Here is a 23857-nt window from a genome sequence, read left to right on the forward strand (position 1 = left end):
GGCAAAGTGCTCCAGAGCATCTTGGGGGCCCTGTGCTAAACCCACTGCAGCTTGCTGACATCCCTCCTGTCCTGAGGACCTGAAATCTGGGTGCTGTCTTCTGGATCCCACCTTCTCTGCATCCCCTGGCCATTCCTGGCTCACACAGCCCAGTACACTGCTGGCTGTCCTTGCTGGTTATAATTCCTTTGTTATTATCCTTCCTTCCTTTTCTGTCCTCTTCAACTGTTTTTACATTAACTGACAATTTCTTTCCATTTTCTGATTCTCTCCCATATCCCTGAGCACAGAGGAGAGGGAGATTTTTGGCAAAGACTAAGGAAAAAGAAGCCATGGAGTCCCTCAGCCCCATCTGTGCCCATTGCTATGAAATGACCTCTTTGGCACTGAGGAGACACGAGGGGATGCCTCCCATGAATGGCATATTGGAATGGAAGGACGCAGGCTCTTTAGGAAGGACAGACTGGGGATATGAGGAGGGGGCATCGCCCTCCCTGTCAAGGAGCAGCTGGAGTGCCTGCAGCTCTGCCTGGGGATGGGTGAGGAGCTGACGGGGAGCTGATGGGTCAGGGTTATAGGAGGGCAGGGACAGGGGCATTGGAGTGGGGGTCTGCTACAGGCCACCTGATCAGGAGGAGCAAGCAAACAAGGCCGTCTTGTTTGTTTCTCCAGAGAGTATTTTGGGTGATGCAGTGTGCTTGGGTACCCTTGTGAGATGCTTGGCTACTGCAGGAAGTGGCCGATAAGCTCCCATGAGAAGATTGGTGTTCCAGGTGTTGTTTTGGAGCCCTGAGGAGATACCTGGGTTTTCCACTCAGATGTTGGAGTGCAGTGGGGAGATTCTTGGGGACTCCAGGGAGGAGCTTGGGTGACCATGGGAGAACCTGGCATGACCAGGACAGAACCAGGTGCACCAGAAAGATGTTAGTATGCCCCAGGGTTATGCTTATGTGCCTTTGGGAGGTTCTTGGTTGCCCCTCTTACACCCCAGGGAGGTTCCTAGTGCTCCAGAGAAAGCCTTGGGTGCTCTATGGAGATGTGTTGTGTTTCCAGAGACATATCTCTGTACCCCAGGGAGGTGTTTGTGAACCATGGGGAGGGGCTGGAGGTGCCCATGGGAGATCTCGGCTGTCCCTTGAGGTGCTTGTGTGCTCTGGGGAGATGTTACAATGCTCAAAGGAGATGCCTGGGTGCCCGGGGGCACATCTGGGTGCTCCAGGGACATGCCTGGGTGACCCAGTGAGTGCTTTATTGCTCCGAAGAGATGCTTGGGTGTTCTCAGAATCTACTTGGGTGCCTCTGGGAGATGCTTGTGTGATCTGGGAATTACTTGGGTGCCCAAAGTAGTGCTTGTGAGCCCTAGGACATGTTTCTCATCAAAGGAAAGGTGTCCCACAGAAGTGCACGGATGCTCTGGGATGATGCTTGGGTGCTCCAGAGAGATGCTCGTGTGCTCAAGGAAGGTTGCTTGGCTCAAGTGAGGAGATGCTAGTGTGCCATGCAAAAATGCTTGGGGATTCCAGAGAGATCCTTGGGTCCTCCAGGAAGGTGCTTGTGTTCCCCAGAGAGATGCTTGTGTGGTTTCTCCAAGGAGGCACTTCATTGCTGTGTGCAGATGCTTGGGTCCTGCAAGGATTTTTGTGGGTGCCCTATGGAGATGCTTGGGTGCTCACAGCTGATGCTACTCTTCCACAGAGAGGTGCTTGGGTCTTCCAAGAAGGTATTAGAGAGAAGTATGCAGATGCTTGGGTGCTTGAAGGATATTCTTATTTAGGGTAGATTCTTGAATGCTCCAGGTAGGGGCTTGATGTCTCCAAGGAGATGCTTTTGAGCCCTGTCATGATGATTCAGGAGGTGCTTGGGTTCCCTGGCTTGAAACTTGCATGTCAAGGGATGTGCTTTGGAGCATGAGGGGATTGTTTGGATGCCTGGGAAGGTTTGGGTGCACCACAAAGCTCCTGGTGTTCTGCAGGAGGATGCTTCTGTGTTGTTACAAAAGGGTTGTGTCGTTGTGGTGGTTCTACTCGGGTGGGCGGCCAAGCTCCACCACAACTGCTCTCTTACTCCCCCTCCTCAAAGAGGAACGGGGAGAAAATATGATGAAAGGGCTCAAGGGTTGAGATAAGGGTGAGGAGATCGCACAGTAATTATTGTGACGGGCAAAATATACTCGGCATAGGGAGATAGTACTTATTACTAACAAGCTAGAGAAGTGAGAAACAAAGGAAAGAAAACAAAAGCACCTTTCCCCCCCATCCACCCTCTTCCACCTCGTCCCCCCCGGTGGTGCAGGGGAATGGGGGAATGGGGGTTATGTTCAGTCTACAGCACTTCTTTTCCACTGCTCCCTCTTGATCACTCTCGTCCCCTGTGCTGTGGGGTCCCTCCAACAGGATGCAGTCCTTGCTGAACGGATCCGGCGTGGGCTGCCCAGAGGCAGCAGCTCACTCTTCATAGGAGAGGTGCTCCAGCCCATGAATCATGCTCTGCCCTCCTTTGGACTTGTTCTAATAGCTCCCTGTCCTTCTTACACAAGGGGCGCCAGAGCTGAACTTGAGGTTTGGCCTCACCAGGTCTGAGTTACCAGGGGATAATCATATGTCTTATCCTGCAGACCACAGTATTCCTGGTACAAGGCAGGATGCTGTTGGCTTTCTTGGCCACCTGAGCACACTGCTGGCTCATATTCGACTAACTATCTACCACTATCCCCAGGGCCCTTATCCCCAGGCAGCTGTCCAGCTTCTCTTCTCCCTGCATGAGTGGGATTGTTATTCCCCAAGTGCAGGACCCAGCACATAGCCTTGTTGAACTTCATAGAGTTGGCCTCAGCCCATGGGTTCAGCCTATCCAGATCCTTCTGCAGAGCCTTCCTACCCTTGAGTAGATCAAGTCTCACTCCTAACTTGGTCTTGTTTACAAACTCGCTGATACAGCACTCGATCCCCTCATCCAGATCATCACTGCAGATATTGAAGAGAACTGGAGCCAGTACTGAGCCCTGCGGGACACCACTAGTGAGTGGCCCCCAGCTGCATTTATCTCTATTCACCACAACTCTTTGGACGCGGCCGTTCAGCCAGTTTTTAACCCAATGAAGCGTACGTCTATCCAGGCCTTTAGCAGCCAGTTTCTCAAGGAGAATGCTGTTGGAAATAGCTTCAGAAACCTTACTGAGGTCTAGGTAGACGGAATCCACAGCCATTCCCTCATCCACTGAACACATTGTCGTGGTTCCACTCAAGTGGACAGCCGAGCTCCACCACAGACACTCTCTCACTCCCCCTCCTCAAAGAGGAATGGGGAGAAAATATGTGAAAAGGGCTCAAAGCTTGAGATAAGGACGAGAAAATCATGCAGTAATTATTGTAATGGGCATAATAGACTCAGCATAAGGAGACAGTAAGATTGAATGCTTATTACTAACAAGCTAGAGAAGTGAGAAACAAAGGAAAGAAACCAAAAGCACCTTCCCTCCCCATCCACCCTCTTCCACCTCCTCCCTCCAAGCGGCGCAGGGGAATGGGGGAATGGGGATTATGATCAGTCTACAGCACTTCTTCTCTGCCACTCCTTCTCAGTCACTCTCGTCCCTTGTGCTGTGGGGTCCCACCCACGGGATGCAGTCCTTGATGAACTGATCCGGCGTGGGCTTCTCACAGGCAGCAGCTCTTCCAGAACTGCTCCAGATATGGGTCTGTACCACGGGGTCCATCCCTCAGGAGCAAACTGCTCCAACCTGGCTCCCCCACGGGCAGCAGCTCCTGCCAGGTCACCTGCTCCTGCGTGGGTTCCTCTCCATGGGATACAGGTCCAGCCTGGGATCTGCTCTGGCAGGTGTCTTCCACAGGCGGCAGCCTCCGTCAGTGCAGGTCCACCTACTCCATCACGGTCTCCTCCATGGGCTGCAGCGTGGAACCCTGCTCCACCGTGGTGCTCCATGGGCTGCAGGGGGACAGCCTGCTTCACCATGGTCCTCACCACAGGCCGCAGGGGACTTCTGCGCTGGCGCCTGGAGCACCTCTCCCCCTCCTTCTTCACTGACCTTGGTGCCTGCAAGGCCGTTCCTCACTCCTCTCGCTCTCCTAGCTGCTGTGTTGCACAGCGTTTTTTTCCCTGTCTTAAATACATTCTCATAGAGGTGCAAAACAACATCGCTTATTGACTCAGCTCAGGAAAACAATGGGGCCCTTACCAAACATGGGGCAGTTTCTAGATGCTTCTCACAGAAACCACCCCTATGGCCCCCAGCTACCAAAATCTTGCCACATAAACCCACTACACACGTCACTTTCCCATAGATTGAGATCAGATTTGTCAAGCAGGACCTGGCTTTGATAAACCCATGCTGACTGGGCCTCATCACCTGATTGTCCTGAAAGTGTTGTGTGATGGTACTCAAGACAATCTGCTCCATGAGCTTCCCCAGCTCAGAGGTCAGACTGACAGGCCTGTTGTTCCCCAGATCTTCCTTATGGTCTTTCTTGTACATGGCTGTCATATTTGCTAGTCACCAGTCAACTGGGACCTCCCCTGATAGCCAGGACTGCTGGCAAATGATGGAAAGAGGCTTGGTGAGCACTTCAGCCAGCTCCCTCAGTACCAATGTGTGGAGCCCAAATAGCCCCCTAGACTTGAGTACATCGAAGCAGAATAGCAGTTCTCTAACCATTTCCTTGTGGATTATGAGGGCTTCATTCTATTCAATATCTTTATCTACCAGTTCAGGGGGTTGAGTACAAGGGGAACAACTGGTCTTGCTGCTAAATATTGAGGTAAAGATTGCACTAAGTACCTCAGTCTTTTCCTCATCTCTTCTAATTCTGTTTTCTCACATCCAACATAGGATGAAGATTCCCCTTAATTCTCTCTCTCTCTATCTTTTTTTTTTTCCCTTATGTATTTATATTTAAAAAACAAACAAACAAACAAAAAACATTTTTATTGTCTTTAACAGTAATAGACGTATTGAGCTCCAGTTGGGCTTTGGCCCTTCTATATTTTATCTTTGCACAACCTAACAACATTTAGGACTCAGCTTCCGAGAAATAACAGCATACAGGAGAAGAACAGAAAGGTGGAATCTGGCAGCCTTCCATCCTCTACCCTTCTATGACACTGTGCTGGAGCTCCATTCAACTGGTTACTCCTCTACTGCTCAAAATCCCTGCAACTGCTGATGTTTTTATCTTGTGAGAGATAGCACAGTTAGGATGAGACATCTCCCTGCAGACATTAACAGTTCACAGAATGGGGCATTTGTCCAGGGGAACCTTGAGAAACTGCAGAATCTTACATACAAAAACTTCTTGACATTTGTTATAAATGGCTCAGGATGGCTCTCTCTGGTGGTTACACACTTTATTGATATCTATGCATTCTCCACCTTTGCACTTGAATTTGCCAGGTCCAGAGCACTGAATAACATTGTTACAGTTTGCTTCATCAGTGCCATCCAGACAGTCTCTCACACCACTGCACTGCCTACTCCCATGGACACAGTTCCCATCTTCACATCTGAACTGGTCTGGCCTGCAGGTCCAGGAAGGGCAGTTAATTTCATCACTTCCATCCTTACAATAAGGATCTCTGTCACATTGCCACAATTCTCTTCATCTTCTCCACTGTCACAGTCTTTTTCACTATCACATTTCCATGACACTGTTCTCATATGACACAGCTCAGCACTTTCGTCAGACCCATCTTCAAAATCCGGATCCCCATCACACTGCCATCTGTTTGGCACACACTGACCACTGTTGCACACAAAGTCAGATTCAGCACACATCTTCTTCACACATCTTTTCACACAAGCACTCTCATCACTGCCATCTGAGCAGTCTTCACATTTTGCTCTAGCACCGTCGGCAGCAGTGCACAGTCAGGTGAAGGCGAGCAGCAGGCAGAGTGCCCCGCACCGTCACCTGTGTCACTTATACTACTCCTATTACCCATGCTGTTAGTGTCAGTGGCATCCTCCTTTTCTTTTTGCCACTGACCATTCACCACAACTGGATGAGACACATGATTACTAGTTAGGAAAGAGAGTGTAACGTCTGCTATACGGCTGCAGGCAGTGCCAGCTGCAACCTTAGGTTTGTGAAAGAGCCTGCCGGTGGTCATTTGGCAGTGTAATCTGCATCTCTGCACTCCTGCCCTGCAATAGAGCTAAGTCGTCATTAGTAATGGTTATAACACCGATCTGGGGACTAATAGTCTTTTTTGCATTGCAAGATAAACCTTTTATAAAAAGAATGCTAAAGTGAAGCAGCACAGCTGCCGCTGCCGCTGCCTCCATGGTTCCGTCAGACAGGCTGCAGGGTCCTGATGTCCGCCCCTCTGCTCTGTGCCGACTCGCCTCACGGTGAGAGTCGACTGCCAGTGTCCACTGACGCCTCTGGTCTCCTGTAGCAACTCGATCTCGGATGTTCCACAATTACTTCAATTTCCCCGCATTTTGCAGCTTCTGTCAGGTCTATTCTGTGTCTCTCAGAGCCGTCTGTGGCTCTGCAGCATCCCAGGGCTCTCTCCGTCCAGCGGTAGTCCCTCCGTAGTTTCTCTGGTCTCCCAGCGCTGCTCCAGTCTCTCGGCGCCGCTCCGGTCTCTCGGCCTGTTCAGGTCTCAGCGAGTCCTGGTCTCGGCCTGTGCGGGCCTCATATGTTGCAGGAAGCACAGCCGAAAGCACCAGTAGAGTCAGAGCATGCTCCTGCCTTTTTCTTGTCACAGTCAAAACATTTAAGAGCAAAATTAGGATACACAAGATACACAAGATACACCGGGCCCATATATTAGGCACCACCACTCAAAACTTGGATAAAACAGCGCTTCTTTTCAGTCTGTCACGCACTTTGTTCGTCTCTGCCCACTCCCCTTGCAGAGAGTATGGAACCATGGATCGGAACTCTGCACTCGCTTTGCAGCGATGCTGCATCTCACTCACACAGCACAATCGCACACGGAGGCCTCCAACACATCTCATTCATACCACAGGAATAGAATGATAACCAACCAAATAAGTATTGTCTCTGACTGTGTTCTTCGTGAAGTGACTTGTAACACTTTGTTTCAAACCCTTACACTTACACAAATACTTTCAACACAAAATACATACAATATGCAAATATTACAATATACAAAATGTCAACACAAAATACATACATAAAAACACATACAACTATTAACACTCCAGTTAGTATCCCTCCAGCAGCCGAAAACATACCGTTTGTCTGCAGTTTCAGGAGATCTTTGCTCCTGCGGTGAGCAGCTGAGAGTGGAGTCCCCTCCGAGCAAAACACTCAGGGTGCACCTAGGGGTGTCTGCTCCACAGCCGATCCCACAGCCAAGCAGAGTGTCTCCTGCCTGGTTCACCAAAATGACTCACAGAAAGCTGACTCCACAATCAGTAAGATTGTAAAGTAGGTATGTTTACTCAGTTCCATGCAGCACAGGGCAGGTAGTCCCACCAAAGTCATGCACTCCTAATGTGGCAAATTGCTTTAGTAAAGAGTTACATATACATGAACATTCCTATACATATGCATAACCTATCCCTTTGTGAACAGTCCTCCTTATCTCAGACCCCTTGATTAAAGTCTGAACCATGAGGTTGTTTTTGATCTGGTTTTCAGGGTCCGAGAGGCTCCTGTTATCTGGTGGTATAAGTGCAGCACAGGCACAAATGTAGCACATATTCATTCTTAATCAATTGCTCTCTAATTTCTAATTCCAGTGTTTCAGCTTGCTCTTTGCCGGATCCACGGGTATTCTACTATTAATGTTCAAAGCCTGACAGACCCTGTCCTCCGTGGATCAAAATACATGGGGTCTTAAGGGTTCTTTTGGTCATTCTATCATATAATACTGGATCATTTTCAATTTACTCTTTAATTTTCTGGGGCCCCTATTGTTCCAATTTCTAATCATTCATAATGGACTTTTTGGTCATATATCTGGTAATTTGCTCCCTTTCTGGTCCTTGGTCTTCGATTTTATCTGACCCATCTGGGAATTTTACTAGTGGCAATTCCCACAGCCCTTGGTTGACCCTAGTGAGAGTGTCTTGCAGGGGGCTTAGGACCTATCACCCACCCACGTATCCCTCTCTTCACCAGCCCAGCCCCCCCGACAGGAGATTAGAACCAGTGAGAAAACAAAAAGACTTCTACGCAGACTTTAGAAGCCTCAGTTACACTCTCACACACAAACACAGGCAACCGTACCTTTACCCAACCGGATGGTATCTTACGAATCGGTCGTCTTCGTCCAGAGTCCAACCGGACGGTATCCACAAGCATCTTCGTCTGGGATCGAACCAGACGGTATCCAAACGACTGTCGTCTTCGTCTGGTTTGATCCCGGACACCAGAATCCAACCGAATGGTATCCAAACGACCCTGTCGTCTTCGTCCGGATCTTCGCGCGCAGAATTACGGGCAAAAAACAGCCGGCAAGGGAGCTCAAAAAAATCAAATCCTTTGCTTACCTTTATTCAGGTTCAGGATGGCATTAGTCCCGATCTGACTCAAACAGGAGCCACCAAATGGTGGGGCGCCTCTCCTAGATTAAATCAGAATTCAGGAACTATAGCCCTCCCGGACGAGCCCCCAAATTGTTATAAATGGGTCAGGATTCAAATTAGGATTAAATAAAAAAAATAGGATTTATTGAAAGAATATAAAGGAATAGAGGTAAGCAAACAGCGCTGGGTGCACCGGGAGTCTCCGCTCCACCAGGACGCACACCAGTTACATCAAGCAGCTGATTTTTATGCTCCTAGACTAATACATATTCATTACTACTTCTAAAAAAATAGATTATTAAAATTAGCTTCCAGGGTGCAGTCCCTCCTACTGGAGCATGCGCATCAGTCTCCTCTGGGGTCTCTTCTGGGGGTCTCTAGGGGTCTTCCATGCTGAAGGCTCGCAGTCTTCCTCCCCCCCTTTGTACTTACTTGGCACCATGCCAAGTTTACGGAACATCTTCTTCAAGTCTTGTCTCCCAGCCGTCCTTCAGCTTCTTTTTCCTTCCTCTTAATCTCTCGGCCCCTCTAACCAGATACCAAAGATCCGCATAGTATCCCATAACAGTCACTAGTTGTTATCAGTTGTTCTGAAACTCCCAGACATCAAACACAAACAGCTTCACGAGTAATTAAAACATTCTTCCCCAGCCATTCACAGACACATCTATAGCAGTGTTAGAAATAGAAGTCCGGAATAACAAAAGCAAACAGGTTCATAAATTTAAGGAGTATTTACTGAAGACTTGATAAATTGACTAGAATGAGGGGGAGACTGGGACACACTGCATCTGTGGTTCAAGAATTAAATTGCCAGTGCAGGGCCCAGAGGCAGACAGGATTCAAACAGAATTGTTCTTTATGGATACGAATTGTTAAAACATTCCTCACAACATTTACAAGGAGAAGAGCCTAGTCCTACAGAAGAGGAAGAGGAACCCCACATATCAGGGCAGATGGGGACCCTGCTGAGTGAGCAGCGCCCAGGAGGAGGAGGTCCTGAGCACCACGAGGGATGCCATACGAACAGTGGGGCCTGCTCACCAGGAGCCAGGCTAGCTTCCTAAAGAGCTGCCTTATGAGGAGCATGTCCATCAAGAAAATATGAGTTATCAGACTCATCTCAAATATGGTGTGACCCCACTTGCACAAGGCTGTCCCAGTGAGTAGCTCCTCATTTACAAGAGCTGCAGGACAGTGCCCAGAGAGGTCGTGCCAAGGTGGGGTTCAGGGTATAAGGCACCTGCCCTGTGTAGAGAGGCTGAGAGACTTGGGTTTCACTGGCCAGTGGCATGGAGCATCCAAGCAGAGCAAAAGTAGCCTGAGACTGCCTGAAGGGTGGTTTTGGAGATGTTTTACCTTCTCTCTGTAGGGAAAAATGGCATGAAAAAGAAATAATGCCACAAAAATGACTTCAGGATGTTGAGAGTGGACTTGAAGAGAAAGAAATCCCCATCTCCTACTGCCCCAGGAAGAGCCCTGATAGGGGGAGGTCCCAGTTGACTGGCGGCTAGCAAACATGACGCCCATCTACAAGAAGGGCTGGAGGGCAGACCCGGGAAACTACAGGCCTGTCAGTTTGACCTCAGTGCCAGGGAAGCTCATGGAGCAGATCCTCTTGAGAGTCATCAGGCAGCACTTGCAGGGCAAGCAGACAATCAGGCCCAGTCAGCATGGGTTTATGAACAGCAGATCCTGCTTGACAAACCTGATCTCCTTCTATGACAAAGTGACGCGCTGGGTGGATGAGGGAAAGGCTGTGGATGTGGTCTACCTTGACTTCAGCAAGGCTTTTGACACAGTTTCCTACAGCATTCTCCTCAAGAAACTGGCTGCTCGTGGCTTAGACTGGCGTACACTTCGTTGGGTTAGAAACTGTCTGGATAGCTGGGCCCAAAGAGTCATGGTAAATGGAGTCAAGTCCAATTGGAGGCCAGTCACTAGTGGCGTTCCCCAGGGCTCAGTGCTGGGGCCGGTCCTCTTTAATATCTTCATCAATGATCTGGACGAGGGCATTGAGTGCACCCTCAGTAAGTTTGCAGATGACACCAAGCTATGCGCGTGTGTCGATCTGCTCGAGGGTAGGAAGGCTCTGCAGGAGGATCTGGATAGGCTGCACCGATGGGCTGAGGTCAACTGCATGAAGTTCAACAAGGCCAAGTGCCGGGTCCTGCACCTGGGGCGCAATAACCCCAAGCAGAGCTACAGGCTGGGAGAGGAATGGTTGGAGAGCTGCCAGACAGAGAAGGACCTGGGAGTGATGGTGGATAGTCGGCTGAATATGAGCCAGCAGTGTGCTCAGGTGGCCAAGAAGGCCAACGGCATCCTGGCTTGTATAAGAAACAGTGTGACCAGCAGGGCTAGGGAGGTGATCATCCCCCTGTACTTGGCTCTGGTGAGGCCGCACCTCGAGTACTGTGTTCAGTTTTGGGCCCCTCGCTACAAGAAGGACATCGAGGTGCTTGAGCGGGTGCAGAGAAGGGCAACGAAGCTGGTGAGGGTTCTGGAGAACAAGTCCTACGAGGAGCGGCTGAGGGAGCTGGGCTTGTTCAGCCTGGAGAAGAGGAGGCTCAGGGGCGACTTTATTGCTCTTTACAGATACCTTAAAGGAGGCTGTAGCAAGGTGGGGGTTGGTCTATTCTCCCACGTGCCTGGTGACAGGATGAGGGGGAATGGGCTTAAGTTGCGCCAGGGGAGTTTTAGATTAGATGTTAGGAAGAACTTCTTTACCGAAAGGGTTGTTAGGCATTGGAACAGGCTGCCCAGGGAAGTGGTGGAGTCACCATCCCTGGAAGTCTTTAAAAGACGTTTAGATGTAGAGCTTAGAGATATGGTTTAGTGGGGACTGTTAGGGTTAGGTCAGAGGTTGGACTCAATGATCTTGAGGTCTCTTCCAAACTAGAAATTGTGTGATTCTGTGATTCTGTGAATGTATCTCCCCTCCCAGAGGGTGGGCGTCAAGGCCTGCCCTTGTGCTTGGTGAAACACATCCACTTTGTCCACACATCAGTGTCAACTTCACATTGCCTTTGTCTCCTTGTCCTCACTGCCTCCAGTGTTCTGCTCTAACGAGCTCCAAGGGAGGCTGTGTCAGTGCTCCTCTCAGGGGGAAACTCCAGGAAACTTGCATCTAATTTGGACTTCTTGAGAGATGTCTTCAGTTGTCTCTCAGTGCTTGAGGTTTATGGGCTCATCACCAAAGCTACCAGAGGAGTCATTACAATGCTTTGGGCTGGGCCTGTGCTGCTGAGCTGGGCCGGGCTCCTGGGCCCAAGGGCAGTTCCTGGCAAGATGCCCTGGTGTAGAGAGACAGCTCTGTCCAGGAGCAGCTCCTCTGCACAGCGCAGCAGGGCTGGGAGCTCTAACCGCAGGTGGCACAGGGAGAGAAGAGAAGGAGAGAGGGCTTGGAGGCAGTTGGGAGTGGGAGGATGCTGAGAGCTGCCTGCAGGAGAAATGTGCACAGCCCTTGACAAGGTAAGTGTCTGGCTGCAGGGCCATGCAGCTGCAGGTCCTGGAAGGGTCTCCTCCTGGGTCTTGTTTCTGGGAGGGCAGTGGGCAACGCAGTATACTGGCTTTGAGAGTCCTGCTGGGTTGCACTGCGAGGTGGGGAAGTCTGGCAGAAACCACTTGGAGTGCCATAACCTAGCTGCCCCTGGTCTTCCATGAGCAGGGTGGCCAAACCTCCTCCAGACACTGCAGTGGGATACTGCGACACCCCAGCTTGTGGATATCCAACTCTGTCTGTGGGGTGTTCTCCTGGGCTGCATGTTCCTCTCTGTCAGGTCTTACCTCTCTCATGGCATACTTGTGTTATCCAGGATCCTGTATGAGAAACACCTCCATGCTAAGGTACTGTCCGTGCTGCTGGATGGCTGTCTGTGGGCAGCTGGAGTGAGGCCTCGGCACCCCCGGCTAGGAGGGAAGAGCTGAGATTCTGATCAGGTATACCAGAGCTGAGGTGAGGATTCTGTGCAGCCTCACTTCGACTGGGGCTTCTCTGCTCTCAGCTGTCTCCACTTTCATCTTGGGAAAACACAGAAGTGTGATCATCGTCCTAAGAATTATACGGCTAACTACTAGAAAATAAAGCAAAGAAGTTACACCTTGCTCTACAGTGTTTTCGGATGAGTTGCTTGTAACAACACTGCAAAGCTCACTGATCTGATAAGTGGACTGCACTTGAGTTTCCCCCATGTTCCTGCTTTCCTTCTGCTGCACAGCAGGAAGGACGACTCATCTGCAGCCCAAAGCAGCCCCTGCTCCCAGTGCCACTCTCAGTCAGCCCCAGCTCAAGCAAGAGAGCAGCAGAAAGGTTTTCCTGCAAAGGGAGAGGCTCGGGCTGGGGGTGCTCTTAGACTTCTAATAGGTTTTCCTCAGAGAGGTTTTATAATTTTGCTCTACATACTCCTCCTTAACAGAAAACTGTGTTCAATGTCAGCAAATGCCCAACAGCAGCTCTGTGAGTGAGTTCCTCCTGCTGGCATTCGCAGACACGCGGGAGTTCCAGATCCTGCACTTCGCGCTCTTTCTGGGCATCTACCTGGCTGTCCTCCTGAGTAACGGCCTCATGCTCACCGCCATAGCCTGCGACCACCGCCTCCACACACCCATGTACTTCTTCCTCCTCAACCTCGCCCTCCTCGACCTGGGATCCATCTCCACCACTGTCCCCAAAACCATGGCCAACTCCCTCTGGGACACCAGGACCATCTCCTATCGAGGGTGTGTTGCACAGGTCTTTATATTTGTCATCTTGATTACAGCAGAGTTTTATATTCTCACTGTCATGGCCTACGACCGCTACGTTGCCATCTGCAAGCCCCTGCATTACGGGAGCCTCCTGGGCAGCAGAGCTTGTGCCACCATGGCAGCAGCTGCCTGGGGTAGTGTTTTTTTCAATGCTGTCCTGCACACAGCCAATACATTTTCCCTGCCCCTCTGCCATGGCAATGCTGTGGACCAATTCTTCTGTGAAATCCCCCAGATCCTCAAGCTCCCCTGCTCAGATGCCTACCTCAGGGAGGTTGCGCTTCTTGTAGTTAGTTTCTGTTTAGCATTTGCCTGTTTCGTTTTCATTTCATTTTCTTATGTGCAGATCTTCAGGGCTGTGCTGAGGATGCCCTCTGAGCAGGGCCGGCACTAAACCTTTTCCATGTGCCTCCCTCACCTGGCCGTGGTCTTTCTGTTTGTCAGCACTGGAATAATTGCCTACCTGAAGCCCCCCTCCTTTTCCTCACCATACCTGGACCTGGTGGTCTCACTTCTGTACTCGGTGGTGCCTCCAGCAGTGAACGCCGTCATCTACAGCATGAGGAACCAGGAGCTCAAGCATGCAGTGAGGAAACTTTTTCAATACATGCTTCTTAAGCATCAGTGATGTACTCCAAAGACATATACTTAGTAATAAAATACTATCATTCATATTATATATGATTTTTATAGCTACTAGTGTTATCGTAACATAATCAATAATACTAGTCCTAACAGATATCAAAGGGTATTCCGTAAAATGATACAACATATTAAAAATTATTTTTCTCTGTTAATATTTGAACAATATTTTATTTTGTTTTTAATAATCTAATTCTTAACATTCTGAATGTTATATTTTGTGTTAGCTTTGACTATTTAATCTAATGTACATACAGAACCAGGCTTCCTTGGTAGTTAAAGGCAATAAAGAACTCAGCGGAAATTCACTGGTCTCAGTATCCTCCTCTACCCATCTCTTCTGGAAATGAGGAAGCAGTCCCAGCATCAAATAGGTGCTCAGGCCCAAGAGCCCAGCTGCCACAGGTAGGAGCAGTGTATTTGGATTTGACCTTGTGTATCTAGGTGACAGTCCTGTCGTCTCTACAGCAGGGCTGGCACAAAGCCCTTTCTGTGTGCCTCCCTCACCTGGCCATGGTGTCCCTCTTTCTCAGCCCTGTCATGGTTGCCTACCTGAAGCCTCCCTCCATCTCCTCCCCATCCCTGGACACCCGGTGGCAGTTGTGTATTCGGTGCTGCCTTCAGCAGTGAACACCCTGATCTGTAGCATGAGGAGCCAGGAGCTCAAGCATGCCTTGTGGAAATTGATAACTAGATGTGTTTTGGATGCAAGAAATTCCCTATCTGCTTCTGCACATGACTTGTTGTCCTGGTTTCAGTTAGCACAGAATTAATTTTCTTCCTAGTAGCTGGTGGAATGCTGTGTTTTGGCTTAGAATGAGAAGAGTGCTGATAACACCCCGATGCTTTAATTGTTGCAGAGCAGTGCTTATACTAAGCCAAGGACATCTCAGCCTTTGCTCTGTCCTGCCAACGGGCAGGCTGGGGGGGGTGCAGTAAGAGCTGGGAGGGGACAGACCCAGGACAGGTGACCCAAACTAGCCAAAGGGGTATTCCATACCATCTGACGTCATGCTAAACAATATATAGGGGTGGCTAGCCGGGGGGAGGGGGCCGGACTGCTCGGGGTTAAGCTGGGCATCGGTCAGCGGGTGGTGAGCAATTGCATTGTGCATCACTTGTTTGTACATATTATTAGTAGTAGTACTATTATCATCATTGTATTATTATTATTATTATTATTATTATTATTATTTTCCTGTCTTATTAAACTGTCTTCATCTCAACTCACGAGCTTCACTTTCCATTTCTCTCCCCCGTCCCAGAGAGGGAGGGGGGAGGGTGAGCGAATGGCTGCGTGGTGTTTAGCTGCCAGCCGGGTTAAACCACGACAGTCTTTTTGGCGCCCAACGTGGGGCTCGAAAGGTTGAGATAACGGCAGATCTGACCAGAGTGTGTTAAACTAAAATTGGTATAAGTATTAGACCTGCTTAATAGTCACTTGTCATAATGCTGATTGCTTTAATCTCAACTGTGCTGCGCCTGTTTTCCAAATTGAGTATTATAGCACGTTATTTTCCGTATGTGCTCTCTGTCATGTTGTTTATCCTCTCCGGGCCCTGGTTTCAGACCATTATGGTACTGTGTGTTGTATCAGTGGCTTATGAGATGATGAAATATCTGGCCATGACTCTAACCTGGTATTTGTACTCAGTAACATCTTCGATTCTATACTTTGGAAACTGTATTTTGGAAACTATTAGCAATTGTATCTGTTGCCTTTTTTCATTAGGGAGTCAATCTGTGGAGGGGAAAGGGGAAGATAATTTTTCTTACTTGATCACTCTCCCTTTCTCCTTCACCACCCCTGTACCCTCCTTGATCACTCTCCCTTCCTCCTTCACCACCCTCTTATCCTCCGAGTTTATTACAATAGCTCTCCAAGATATTGAATATCCTTGGGATACTCAGACCAGCATAGTCCTGTTGTTCTGCCTCCTGAATGCACTTCAGGTTCTGCTTAAAGTTAAACAACTACTTATGAAGCTCATCCGGAGATCTGCCCGGAGGCAGTATAGTTGTGGGTGGCAGGGAGTATGGGTGGATATGGGCAGGCATCTAGAGCAGTTGGCACCCCCAGTGTGTTGGAAATTCACCCCTGAACAATGGCAAAATCCTCAAAAACTGGCAGAATGCTTGAAAAAAAGGTGTAATGATTCTGGCAGTTCCAAAGTAACACAAATCATTGTAACGTGCTGGGGCCTGGCTCATGCCTATCGAGCTGCCATTGATACTGCTGTCAACTTAGTGACAGACCCTGCGGCCACTCCAAACCCTGTGACGGATCCAACGGCCACTGTGACCCCTACGGTGGATTCTGCAGCCGCTCCAGTCCCAGCTCCTGCAGCCGCTCCAGTCCCAGCTCCTGCAGCCGCTCCAGTCCCAGCTCCTGCAGCCGCTCCAGTCCCAGCTCCTGAAGCTGCTCCAGCTCCAGCTCCTGCAGCTGCTCCAGTCCCAGTTCCTGCAGCCGCTCCAGTCCCAGCTCCTGCAGCCGCTCCAGTCCCAGCTCCTGAAGCTGCTCCAGCTCCAGCTCCTGCAGCTGCTCCAGTCCCAGTTCCTGCAGTCGCTCCAGTTCCAGCTCCGGCCGCTACTCCAGTCCCAGTTCCTGCAACTGCTCCAGTCCCAGCTCCTGAAGCCGCTCCAGCTCCAGCTCCTGCAGCCGCTCCAGCTCCAGCTCCTACTGCTGCTCCAGTCCCAGCTCCTGCAACTGCTCCAGCTCCAACTCCAGCTCCTGTAGCCGCTCCAGCTCCTGTGGCCGTGTCAGAGAAACGAGCTGTAGCAGTGCAAGTTGACCCTGCAGAGGGCATTCCAACCCCTGTGGCAGACCCTGTAACAAAGTCAGAGAAACGAGCAGTAGCAGTGCAAGCTGCCCCTGTAGAGAAGGTGAAAATATGGTATAGAAATTCAAGTCGTTTAGAACGCAGAGAGTCTTCTGCCAATCCAGGTAAGGCTTCTGCCAAAACTAAGTATAGAGATGACGAAGATGATGACGACGCTGGGCCGTCAAGGATTCAGGAGGAGGAAGATGAGGATGCCGAAAGAGCAACAGTAACTACCCGAAGCCTAAACGAGCGCGAGCTACGAGATGTGCGAAAAGATTTTGGTCGCTGTATAGGTGAGCAGCTTGTCACCTGGCTGCTCCGGTGCTGGGACTCTGGAGCCAATTGTGTGGAATTAGACGGCAGGGAAGCCAAGCGGCTGGGATCCCTTGCTCGAGACGCCGGCATTGACAAAGCAATTGCAGATGGAGCACGACCCACCAGCCTCTGGAGGCGTCTCCTCTCAGCTGTGAGGGAAAGGTATCCCTTCAAGGAAGATATTTTATGTCTACCAGGCAAGTGGACCACTATGGAGAAGGGAATCCAGTACCTGAGGGAATTAGCCGTACGGGAAGTGATTTATGAGGATCCAGACCTCAAACAAACATCCACAGATCCAGATGAAGTCAAGTGTACACGACCCATGTGGCGGAAGTTTGTACGGAGTGCACCATCATCATATGCCAGCTCATTGGCAATAATGGCCTGGAAAGAGGATGAGGAACCCACAGTGGGTGAAGCGGCTAAACAACTCCGGCAGTACGAAGAAAGTCTCTCCTCTTCCTTACAGGCCTGCGTCTCAGCTGTGGAGAAACTTTCTGAAAAGGTTCACCAACTTGAAGAGAATCTATTGTCCTCCCCACCTGAACCAACCAGTGCCCACCGACCAAAGGAGAACACTTGGGAGAAACTTTCTGAAAAGGTTCACCAACTTGAAGAGAGATTATTCTCCTTCGCACCTGTACAAAGCAGTGTCTCAGCTGTCAGGGGTAGGCGTTCACCCACACAAGGAAGACGATATGGTGGGTACTCACCCCGTGCCACCCTGTGGTTTTACTTACGAGACCATGGAGAGGACATGAGAAAGTGGGATGGAAAATCTACCGCGACCCTAGAGGCACGGGTACGTGAGTTGCAAAAGAAAACAATCAGGAAAAAGGGATTCTCCGAAAAGTTTGCTGCTCCAACTTCCAGCAGACAGTCCTTCAAACACAGAAACGAGGAAGATTCTGACCAGGATTAGGGGGGCCCTGCCTCCAGCCAGGGGGAGGAAAGGGACAATCGAGTTTATTGGACTGTGTGGATTCGATGGCCTGGCACATCACGCGCACAGAAGTATAAGGCTTTAGTAGACACCGGTGCACAATGTACTATAATGCCATCGAGCTATAAAGGACCAGAGCCCATCTATATTTGTGGAGTGACAGGGGGATCTCAGCAGTTGACTGTATTGGAGGCTGAAGTGAGTCTGACTGGGAATGAGTGGGAAAAGCACCGCATTGTGACTGGTCCGGATGCTCCATGTATCCTTGGCATAGACTATCTTAGAAGAGGATACTGCAAGGACCCAAAAGGGTTCCGGTGGGCTTTTGGTATTGCTGCCTTAGAGACAGAGGGCATTAAACAATTATCTACCTTGCCTGGTCTCTCAGAGGACCCCTCTGTTGTGGGGTTGCTGAGGGTCGAAGAACAGCAAGTGCCAATTGCTACCACAACTGTGCACCGGCGGCAATATCGCACCAACCGAGACTCCCTGATTCCCATCCATAAGCTAATTCGTCAATTGGAGAGCCAAGGAGTGATCAGCAAGACTCATTCACCTTTCAATAGTCCCATATGGCCAGTGCGAAAGTCTAATGGCGAGTGGAGACTAACAGTGGACTATCGCGGCCTGAACGAAGTCACGCCACCACTGAGTGCTGCAGTGCCGGACATGCTGGAACTTCAGTATGAACTTGAATCGAAGGCAGCCAAGTGGTACGCCACAATTGATATCGCTAATGCATTTTTCTCCATCCCTCTAGCAGCAGAGTGCAGGCCACAATTTGCCTTCACTTGGAGGGGAGTCCAATATACTTGGAATAGGCTGCCCCAGGGGTGGAAACACAGCCCTACCATTTGCCATGGGCTGATCCAGTCTGCACTAGAGCAGGGGGAAGCTCCTGAACACCTGCAGTACATCGATGACATTATTGTGTGGGGTGACACAGCAGAGGAAGTTTTCGAGAAAGGGAAGAAAATAGTCCAAATCCTTCTGAAAGCCGGTTTTGCCATAAAACAAAATAAAGTCAAAGGACCTGCACGGGAGATCCAGTTTTTAGGAATAAAATGGCAAGATGGACGTCGTCAAATCCCAATGGATGTGATCAACAAAATAACAGCTATGTCTCCACCAACTAACAAAAAAGAAACACAGACTTTCCTAGGTGTTGTGGGGTTTTGGAGAATGCACATCCCAAATTACAGTCTGATTGTAAACCCACTCTACCAAATAACTCGTAAGAAGAATGAGTTTGAATGGGGCCCTGAACAACGACAAGCCTTTGAACAAATCAAGCAGGAAATAGTCCATGCAGTAGCCCTTGGGCCAGTTCGAACAGGACCAGATGTAAAGAATGTGCTCTACACTGCAGCCGGGGAGAATGGCCCCACCTGGAGCCTCTGGCAGAAAGAACCTGGGGAAACTCGAGGTCGGCCTCTGGGGTTTTGGAGTCGGGGATACAGAGGATCTGAGGCCCGCTATACTCCAACTGAAAAGGAGATATTGGCAGCATATGAAGGAGTTCGATCTGCTTCGGAGGTGGTCGGTACTGAAGCGCAGCTCCTCCTAGCACCCCGATTACCGGTACTAGGCTGGATGTTCAAGGGAAGGGTCCCCTCTACGCATCATGCAACTGATGCTACATGGAGCAAGTGGGTTGCACTGATTACTCAGCGGGCTCGAATAGGAAACCCCAGTCGCCCAGGAATATTGGAAGTGATCATGGACTGGCCAGAAGGCAAATACTTTGGGATATCATCAGAGGAGGAGGTGGGTCGTGCTGAAGAAGCCCCACTGTACAACCAGTTGCCAGAGAATGAAAAGAAATATGCCCTGTTCACTGATGGGTCCTGTCGTATTGTGGGGAAGCATCGGAGATGGAAAGCTGCTGTATGGAGTCCTACGCGACGAGTTGCAGAAGCTGCTGAGGGAGAAGGTGAATCGAGTCAGTTTGCAGAAGTGAAAGCCATTCAGCTGGCTTTAGACATTGCTGAACGAGAAAAATGGCCAGTTCTCTATCTCTACACCGATTCATGGATGGTAGCAAATGCCCTGTGGGGATGGTTACAGCAATGGAAGCAAAACAACTGGCAGCGTAGGGGCAAACCTATCTGGGCTGCTGCATTGTGGCAAGATATTGCTGCTCGGGTAGAGAACCTGGCTGTGAAAGTACGCCACGTAGATGCTCATGTGCCCAAGAATCGGGCTACTGAAGAACATCAAAACAACCAGCAGGTGGATCAGGCTGCTAAGATTGAAGTAGCTCAGGTGGACCTGGATTGGCAGCATAAAGGTGAATTATTTATAGCCCGATGGGCCCATGACACCTCAGGCCATCAAGGTAGAGATGCAACATACAGATGGGCTCGTGATCGAGGGGTGGACTTGACCATGGACGCTATAGCACAGGTTATTCATGACTGTGAAACATGTGCTGCAATCAAGCAAGCCAAACGGTCAAAGCCTCTTTGGTATGGAGGACGATGGCTGAAATATAAATATGGAGAGGCCTGGCAGATTGATTACATCACACTCCCTCAAACTCGCAATGGCAAGCGCCACGTACTTACAATGGTGGAAGCAACCACCGGATGGCTGGAAACATATCCTGTGCCTCATGCTACCGCCCGGAACACCATCCTGGGCCTTGAAAAGCAAGTCCTATGGCGACATGGCACCCCAGAAAGAATAGAATCAGACAATGGGACTCACTTCCGAAACAACCTTATAGACACTTGGGCCAAAGAACATGGTATTGAATGGGTGTATCACATCCCCTATCATGCACCAGCCTCCGGGAAAGTTGAACGATACAATGGCCTGTTAAAGACTACCTTGAAAGCAATGGGCGCTGGGACGTTCAAAAACTGGGATACGCATTTGGCAAAGGCCACCTGGTTAGTCAATACTAGGGGATCTACCAACCGAGCTGGACCTGCCCAATCAAACCTGTTACGTACTGTAGATGGGGATAAAGTTCCTGTAGTGCATGTAAAAAAATATGCTGGGTAAAACAGTCTGGGCTACTCCTGCCTCAGGAAAAGGCAAACCTATTCGTGGAATTGTTTTCGCTCAGGGACCTGGATATACTTGGTGGGTGATGCAAAAGAACGGAGAGGTCCGGTGTGTACCTCAAGGAGATTTAATACTGGGTGAGAATAGCCCATGAACTGAATTGCACCATGTTAAATAGTATATTATACTGTATGTTATCACTACCATGATTACTATAGGTGACTAATTAGAATGTATGGAAAAGAGTGTAACCTGAGCATGACATAAATGGTATGGAATAAGGGGTGGATAGATGTCCTGGTTTCAGTTAGCACAGAATTAATTTTCTTCCTAGTAGCTGGTGGAATGCTGTGTTTTGGCTTAGAATGAGAAGAGTGCTGATAACACCCCGATGTTTTAATTGTTGCAGAGCAGTGCTTATACTAAGCCAAGGACATCTCAGCCTTTGCTCTGTCCTGCCAACGGGCAGGCTGGGGGGGGTGCAGTAAGAGCTGGGAGGGGACAGACCCAGGACAGGTGACCCAAACTAGCCAAAGGGGTATTCCATACCATCTGACGTCATGCTAAACAATATATAGGGGTGGCTAGCCGGGGGGAGGGGGCCGGACTGCTCGGGGTTAAGCTGGGCATCGGTCAGCGGGTGGTGAGCAATTGCATTGTGCATCACTTGTTTGTACATATTATTAGTAGTAGTACTATTATCATCATTGTATTATTATTATTATTATTATTATTATTATTATTTTCCTGTCTTATTAAACTGTCTTCATCTCAACTCACGAGCTTCACTTTCCATTTCTCTCCCCCGTCCCAGAGAGGGAGGGGGGAGGGTGAGCGAACGGCTGCGTGGTGTTTAGCTGCCAGCCGGGTTAAACCACGACACTTGTCATGCCAATAAGTGGAGGAATAGCCAATATACTTTGTTTTGTTTTGTCTTGTTTGTAGCTGTGCATGTTCTTATTACAGATATTAATTCAGCTAATGTTGCCCATTAAAACGATATTGTTCTTCACCTCTCCATTTCAGTTTGTACCTTTCAAACATAGCTCATTGAAACTGTGCATGTGGAGCCACGCTCTGTGTGAACGTAAACTGAAGGAGCCTGCACTGCCTTCTTTGTCTGACGTCCTTCCTCTGAGACCTGGTCTGGCTCTGCAGGGGCAGTGCCCATGTGCAGGGGTGCAGAGGAAAAGAGTCCCACCCTAGCAGCACGGCCAGGGAGCACCAGCGCTTGGGGCATGCAGAGCTGCTCTCTTGCCACTGCCCCTCTCTCCTGCTGAGCCCTGCTAGTTGAGTCAGGCCTGGCTGCTCCTGGAACTTGGTGCCAGTGCTGCTGTGGGGTTGTGCTGGGAGTGCAGGCAGGAACAGGCAGTGGGCAAGGCAGTGGCACAGTTGGCCTTCACTGCAGCACTTCCCTCCTAAGGGGATCTCCTCCAAGGTGGACAGACCAGAGCTCAAGTGCTCAGTCTGGTGTGAGCAGGCAGAGGAGAGCTGTGCAGCCCCAGGGCACGCAGCAGCCCCAGCAAAGGAGTCCTGTGAGTGATTCCTTGCAGCCCTGGGGCAACGGCAGTGACCCCATGAGCTGGCGCTGCCTCCCAGCCTGCCCAGCACAGCCCTGCAGAGTACCCCCATGCCCCGGCCACCACAGACCCCTTCCTCTACAGAGCAGCACCTCTGGTTGTCATGTCAGAGATATCAGCTTTTGGCTAAAGTCATCCTTCAGGGCTGAAGTGTGTCTAAGTGGGAAGGAGTGGGAAAAACAACCCATTGGCACTCTCCCAGAGACTCTGTGCATCCTTGGAAGAGACTACTTCAGGAGAGGATAGATATTTTAAGGACCCAAAAGGGTATCAGTGGGCTTTTGGCATAGCTGCCTTGGAGATGGAGGACATTAAACTGTTGTCTACCTTGCCTTGGTCTCTCAAAGAACTTTTCTGTTGTGGGGTTGATGAGGGTTGAAGGACAGCTGGTGCCAATCACTACCACAACCGTGCACCTGAGTCAGTATAGCACCAACTGACTCCACTAACAGAGGACTATCGTGGCCTGAATGAAGTCATGCAATGCTGAATGCTGCCATGCCGGACACGGTAGAGCTTCCACGCAAACTGGAATCAAAGGCACCCAAGTGTTTTGCCACAACTGATACCGCTAATGCATTTTTCTCCATCCGTTTGCCAGCAGAGTGAAGGCCACAGTTTGTTGCAACCTGGAATCAACTGCCCCAGGGCTGGAAACACAGCTCTGAGGGACTATGGTCTGACCTAGACTGCACTGGAAGAGGAGGAAGCTCCTGAACACCTATACTACATCAATGGTATCATTGTGTGGGGTGACAGAGCAGAGGAAGTATTTGAGAAAGGGAAGAAAATACTCCAAATTCGTCCGAAAGCTGATTTTGCACTAAAAGAAATTAAGGCCAAGGGACGTGCACAACAGATCCTGATGCAGGCTGGCCAGGGTCATGGGGACCAATGCTCAGGGAAAGGTTGAGCATTGGTGAGGGGCTTCTCAACAATTGCATGGTGCATCACTTGTTCTGTACATATTATTATTATTATTGTTCTTATTAGTATTATTTGTATTATTGTTATTATCGTCATTGTTGTTATTACTGTTATTATTACTATTTTACCTTTCTTTTCATTTTTTTTCAAATTTTACATCATTCATTATTGTCTGGGCCCTTGTGCTTGGTGAAACGCATCCACTTTTTGTACACCTCAGAGTCACCTTCATATTGCCTTTGTCTCCTTGTCCTCACTGCCTCCAGTGTTCTGCTTTAATGAGCTCCAAGGAAGGCTGTGTCAGTGCTGGCCCTCAGGGGGACACTGCAGGAAACTTGCATCTGAT

General features: G+C 49.7%; 1 pseudogene across 1 annotated transcript; it reads left to right on the plus strand.

The window, feature by feature from the left end:
• Nucleotides 1–12959: 12959 nt before the first annotated feature.
• On the plus strand, nucleotides 12960–13895 carry LOC311428206 (olfactory receptor 14A16-like; annotated as a pseudogene). The gene has a single exon. The product of its transcript is annotated as an olfactory receptor 14A16-like (transcript).
• The last annotated feature ends 9962 nt before the right edge of the window (nucleotides 13896–23857 follow it).

The sequence above is a fragment of the Aythya ferina genome, assembly GCF_964211825.1.
Source record: "Aythya ferina genome assembly, contig: HAP1_SCAFFOLD_36, whole genome shotgun sequence".
Classification (NCBI taxonomy): Eukaryota; Metazoa; Chordata; class Aves; order Anseriformes; family Anatidae; genus Aythya; species Aythya ferina.